This window comes from Propithecus coquereli, unplaced genomic scaffold (assembly GCF_000956105.1).
Source record: "Propithecus coquereli isolate 6110/MARCELLA unplaced genomic scaffold, Pcoq_1.0 Scaffold203, whole genome shotgun sequence".
NCBI lineage: Eukaryota > Metazoa > Chordata > Mammalia > Primates > Indriidae > Propithecus > Propithecus coquereli.
The window spans coordinates 3,222,850-3,229,880 of NW_012145301.1; positions in this window are offsets into that span (position 1 = coordinate 3,222,850).

Here is a 7,031-nt window from a genome sequence, read left to right on the forward strand (position 1 = left end):
CCGCCTCCCCCTGTAGGAAGTAAACTTTTATAGACTCAATCTTTACCTCTGTTTTCCTCTGTTCCTATCTCTTAGAAAATAAAACATTTTGTGAATTTTTTCTTCTCTGAGTTGTCAGCTACAGAGGCTGTTGCAAAATGAAGCCAGAGTCAACTATGCTGAGAGCAACGTCCAGTCAAACAAAACACCTACTTAGCACCTTTTAGAAGAGATTCGAGAAAGATACACCAAGTGGAGGTATGTGCTTCTGTCCTTCACTGACCCCAGAAGAGGAAGCCATGTGGTAGCAGCTCTGTTTATCTAATCAAATACACTTTAATTTAATTTTTGTTTTGTTTTGCATTCAATGGAGTCTGCTATCATCTCAGATGTACCTCTAAACAAAATTTTAAAAATTTTAATGTTCAGTTATTTAGGCTGATATACAAGATGATCTGGTTGTCATCTAAAGCAGAGATCAAGCTATTTTATAGGAGAAGCAAAATACGTAATTGTAACAGTCAGAACACTGGATTTTTGCCATATTTTATCTTGAATTATAACCTATTCTTATCTTCATTTTCTTCCTTCCTCCCTCTCTCCCTCTCCCCTCCCTTTCTTCCTTTGCCTATCTATCACTCGGAATTTCATTTTTCATTTCACTTTTTTTTCTTTTTTCTTTAGGACTAGTCATACATCTTTTTAAATCCCCACTCCCCAGTTATAGTAGGTGTTAGATATTCTATGGCAGATCCCTTGGAGCAGCCAGAGGCCCCACCACCCCAGGGGTTGCCACGGGAACTTCAGTCCTGCCCCGCCAGGTCCTGGGTCCCTGATCAGGACTGGCCGGCTTCTCCTTTGGTTGCTGCTAAATTCTTCCCTCCCGCTGCTGCGTCTGACGCTTCACCCAGCTGTGTTGCCGTGTTCACTGTCAGCACTTATTGAACTTTATAAGAAAATGTCCAGTTTTCTTTGATTTATACATGCTTGATATATTTTTTCCATCCTTTTATTTTCAGTCTTTCTGAGAATTTTTTTTTTCAGTTTGTCTCGTCTAGATAACATATTTCCTCATCTAATCTGGGGAGTCATGGTCTTTTCATTAGTTTACGATGAGTTTTAATTTGTGTAATTACTATTAAATTAGATCTTATTTCTGCCATCTTAACTCACATTTTTAATTTAAATGAGAATTGTGATTATTGTTAAATGAAGACTTATTTCTGCCATCTTATATTTTTCATTTATTCTTCTCTCTTTAGACCTTCCCACTCCCCTCCCTTCCTTTCAACAAGATAAAATGTTCTCCTTCTGGTTTAAAAGTCATACATTCTATTTCTATTACTATGATAGTATTGTTAGATTAATCTGAAGACCCATAGTCTTTTTTATTCTGTCTGTATTGATTTCCTAAATGTATAAACAATGATGTCTTCTTCCTAACACCATAAAAACTGGATCCTTTTTAATATTTCTTTTGTCTTGCCTCTAAAAATTAAATGATTATTATCTAGAACTAGAACTTTAGTTTTAGATTGTTGTGGATATACTTTTACTTTTTTTCATCATTTTTACTTTCATTTACTTAACATAAAAATAGGTTCTATCAAGATTTTCGTTTACCCTTACTCTCTCCTGGTTTTGTTCTTCCAAAGGTGTTTTAAAGGAGAACCACTTTATGGTAAAACTTCTGAGCACTTTTATGGATGAAAATACTTTTATGAAGCCCTCATCTTTATATGTCAATATTTTGGTTATAAAATTTAGATTCACAATTCTTTTTCATTAATACTTTTTACCTTTCGGGACTCATCCAGGTATTGCTGTTTTATTCTGTGTATCTTTTAGCTTTTCTATTATATTCCATATCTCTTTATTCTCACCTGCTCTCCCTCAGAGAGTTTCTTAATCTGACCTTTAAACTCACTTAGTTATTCTTCAGCTGTTATTTATTCCCTCTATTGAGTTCTTTATATCAGCTATTATATTTTCTTATCTAATATTTCCCCTACATTCTATTTTATGGTTTCTGATTCTTGTTTCATATTGTTAATATCTTAGTTTATTCTCTTAACTATTCTTATGATTCATTTTTTTAAATTCTTTGTTTACCTGCTCTGATAATTCTCATTTACAGGGTATATAGGGACTATTACTTTGTGTTTCTTTTATTTCAGCTTATAAACTCACAAGGGCCATATTCTGTACCAGTCTTGGGCAAGTTTAAGGAAAAAGGTAGGGGTAAGATTAAGTGCAGAGAGCCCAGGCACCACAGAATCACTTCATGCAATGGCAATGCCACCAGACAGTCCTTCTAGCCCGGGCTGTACTTCACACCTACCCAGGGAGAGGGGAGTCTGCCTGGACTCTAGTCCACCAGCCTTGCAGGCAGTAGGTGAGAACTTAGAGGAGTGACTGTCTTAGGGAGACTAAGTCTTTTCCCAAAACTCCCCTACCCAGCAGAAATTTTGATCTGCCTTTCTGTAACTATAACCGTAACTTAAAGCTTTCCTACAAGCTATTCTTTTGTCCTCTTGCTAAAAATTCCAGCCATCATCCACCCCAGGATCAGCCACTTACTGTCCCTCTCCACATCAATTCAAGACCAGCCTCCAGTCTCCCAGGGTGGCTTTTCTCTCTTTCTTTTCTTCCTTCCTTCCTTTCTTCCTCCCTCCATCTTTTCTCTCTCTTCTCTCTCTCTTTTTCTGATTATCTCTCTCTCTTTCTTCCTGATAAAATTTTCCCCCTGTATCTATAGTTTCTCCTATATTGGATTTGGGGGAAGACGCCACAAAGCAGCCTCAGCCATTCCCGGAGGCTTCACTCACACCTCACGGGCCCGGGATACCTGAAGAACCCATAGCTGCTGGGTCCAGGAGATGTCACTGATCACTGATTGGAGTCAGGAAGGAAGCACAACTGGAATGTGTTCAAACTGTTATATCCCTAGAGTCCTCTTGATTTTAATATTTAGGGCAATAATTTTGGTCTAGATTGAATTTCACTGAAGAAAGTTTCATAGCTTTGGCAGAAATCTTAATCATGGAACTTTCCTTGGCTTCCAGTATCTATTTTTGATAAAGGTTAACATGTATCTGACCAGATGGCTCTTGTTCAAAGCAACTTCAGAAATAAAGACCCAGAGAAGCATGAGAGAAGTTACTGTTTTTCAAATAAGAACTAAGTATTCATTCTTTTGGTCCAGAAGTCCTAATTCAAGATCAAATAATATCGATATCTTTCTTCTTTTTTTCTAAACCACAGGGTAAATAAGCCCTAAAATAACTTTGGGTTTCGAATCTTCCCTGGTCCTTACTTATGTCTTCTGTCTCTTGATATCCTTAAATGACAAACTCCAGCCATGATCCCTGAGTAAGTGTCCCCAAACAGCTGGCACCTCCTTCACTTCCACGCCTTTATACAGTCTCTCTCAGTATGGGATACTTCACTCTTCCCACCTCCTTCCCTTGCTCTGCTAGTTCTCTGCTATGCTGCACAGGCTCTTTGGTGCTCTGCCCTCACCCTTGGCTTTCAGCCAGCTCCACACTCAGGTCTCCTTGCATAATACCACCATACTCTGTGCTTGGACTCCTTAAAGTAATTTTTATTTGCCTTTATCTTCCACCGGAACATAGGATCTCTAAGATCAGAGACTTTATGTCCTATATACTTTTACAACCAACTTTAGCCCCAGTTAGTTATTGAGCAATTATTGAATGGCAGTAACTATTCTTTGGGTTTCACTGAAGTCTGCTCCAAAATGCAGTTGAACTGAATGATCAAGAGCTTGGGCTCCAGCATCAAATCTAAGCTCAAATTGTTTCTCCATTACTAGATGACATGACTATGGTTATGTCATTTAACCGTAGCCGACTGAGTCTGCATTTTCTCAAATGTAAAATGAGACTAAATGTGGTTAATATAACCAAATTTTAAAGATTAAAAAAATAATGTAAAGGGCTAAACATTTTTGTCTATTACACAGCAAGTTATCAATAAGTATTATTGATAACTGTTACTAGGAAATTTATCAATAAAGTGCCTATTACACGGTAAGTTATCCATAAAGATTAGCTATTGTGACTTTGATCAGCCCATTTTTTTCATTAAAAAAATGGGCAAAATGGATTACATTTATCTTTGGTATACTCAAAACCGCTTCCCCATCTTTCCAGTAACTTCTTCTCTGTCTTTACATGACTCTGGACACCTCTTGTAAAAGGAGAAAATACTCAGAGGAAGAGATTTACATAAAGGCATAAGTAAGAATGACTTAATTAATTATCTTTGATAACATAGTCAATGCTAATCCAAAGGAGAAAATCTGTAATGCTGGAATTTCAGGCATCAACATAAAATAATTTACTGGAAGTAATTTTGAAAAAGATGACCTACTAGGAACCATCCTAGAAGTCTTACTATGTAGGGAATCGACTTACTCACTTATTCCTTGGGTTGAAAATATGTACTGAATTCTTACTGTGTCAAATATTTTGCTGGGTGTATAGGAATGTAGAGATTTGCATTACTTTCATCCCCAAACATTCTTATAATCTAATAAGGCAGGTAAAAATGTATTGTATTGATATTGCTTTAACATATATGATCTCATTTACTTATAACAGCTATCTTATGATAAAGGCTAAGATTTTTATTCCCAATTTGCATGAATAAAGAAGTAATTAGGCTTACCCAAGGGCACACAGTTAGGAAGAGGTAAAATCTAGAATCAAATGTCGTTCTCCTGAACATAAATTATTTTATTTTCTCTCTTTACCACAAAGCCTCTACAATCAGAATCTAAATAAACTATGATAAATGTATCATGAGTACCAGAGTGCTAAAGACATTTAGATGAAGGCAAAATTAATGTTTGAAATTAATTAGTAAATGGCTTCACAATGAGGCACTTCAGTATATGGGCACTCGAAGGACGGGCGGATATTGACAGGTAGAGATGGTGGAAAGGATATTCCAGACTGGAGGAGAGATGGGATGCATAGAACAGAGGGGGGAAGAGCAGATTATATTTTAGGAAGGCCAACGTTCTGTCTGACTGAAATATGGGGTAGGTGAAAGAAATGGTCTTGATAATATTTAAAAGATAGGAGCTAGATTACAAAGAGTTGTAAGTTTGCACTTTTCCCCAAAGCTAATAGTACTCAGCTCTGGCTGAGAATCAGAATCGATTTTACAGCTTTTCTGAAATGCCCATGCCCTGGCAACACTCCCAGAGATTCTGTTCATTAGATCTTAGGGGCATGGACATTTGCATATTTTAAAACTCCTCTATCGATTCTGCACTATAAGCACGGTAGAGAATCAGTGTCGTGGTGATTGAAGTGTGGTCTTCTCAACATGTGGTCTGTGGACTGTGCTAGTCTTCAAACTGTTAGCATCCATGATGAGAAATTGAAGGTGAGAGTGTAAAAAGTGTATAGTAATTTGATGGAGTAATGTTCTATCTGTTGAAACACATAGGCTTAAAAAAATGATGCAGTATTTTGTATGTCTTGTTTTTCATTCTTTCACAATTCATTTTGTTGTGTTACAAAGGTATTGTTTCATAAGAATCAGAAATTAAAAACAAAAACAAAACTAGGCCTTAGACACAGATCATTTAAGAACCGTTGCTCTCGGCCACCGTGGGCATTTGTGAGCAGGGAACAATGTCATGAAAGTGGTGCTGTTTTAACATTAATAGGGCTCTGGCATGTTGGATGTATGAAGCCCATGCTAGGATGTCCTTGGATTCAGTTATGCCAATGACAACGGAGAGAAAGGGGAAAGGTTTCAGAGAAATATGCAAAGAGAAAAACTTTAGACATCATCAATAGATACAATGGAGAATAAAAGATGAGATAAAAATCTAAAATGTTTCTGATATTTCATGCCTGATTGAGAAAAATAAAGTGTTATTATTAAGAGATATGAAGAGATCGATAAAAAAAATTGGGGGCAAAAAGTAGGGTGGAAGTGGGGATGGAGATGGTGATTTTAGTGTTGGGCATGTTGACTTTAAGATGTCTAAAATAAATCAAATGGAAACATCCCCAAGGGAGGTGAACATATGGGACTAGAATTGTTAGAGAGGCAGAAGCTGGGGATCATAATGAGGGGTGGAATTCGAAACATATGCAGAGCAACCAGCAGGACACAGCATCGACAAGCCTGAAGGCACATGGTGCTGCCAGGGCAGTGGCCACCGCTGACAGTTACCCCCACATACAGGTGAGGTAACCGTGGGTGCGGGTGGGCAGGCCATGGCATCTCTGAGGAAGAGAGGATAGAGAAAAGGAGTTTGGGGATGAATTCTTAGGGAACATCCACACTTCGCACGTTGGAAGTGGACAAAGGGGAATGTTGGAAAGATGGAAACGTGATATAAAATTAGTTTTTGCTTAAAATCAGAACAAAGAGACATTTTAAGAGGAAAGAAAAAGGTAATAAATATTGCTGATTACTACAGAGAAACTGAAGAGAATGAGAATCAAAGAAAACATTTTTAGATTTAGCGAACAGGAATAAACGGGAACATTTGAAGAAATTAGTTTTAGTATGTTAGGAAACATTGAAGATATAGAGAGAGCAATAAATCATGATATCTGGTAAGTGTCATGGACTGAATTGTGGCCTCCTAAAATTCATGCATGGAAGCTCTAACTCCCAATGCGATGGTATTTAGTAACGGGGCATTTGAGAGGTAATTAGGTCATGAGGCTGGAACCCTCATGATGGGATTAGTGTCCTTACAAGACAAAGGGAAGGCTGCCATCTGCAAGCCAGGACGAGGGCCCTCACCAGAACCAAATCTGCTGGCACCCAGCTCGTGGGACTGCCCAGCCTCCAGAACTGTGAGAAATCAATTTCTGTTGTTTAGGCCACCCAATCTGTGGCATGTTGTTACAGCAACCCAAGCAGACTAAGACACTAAAGAAGACTAAAGAAGTAGAGGCAGTGAATATTAGTTCTTCTTTAATAAACGCTACCAACTGAATGTAGGGAAAAGGCAAGATTATACAGTTTAAGAGAGAACAAGAAAACAAAGACAA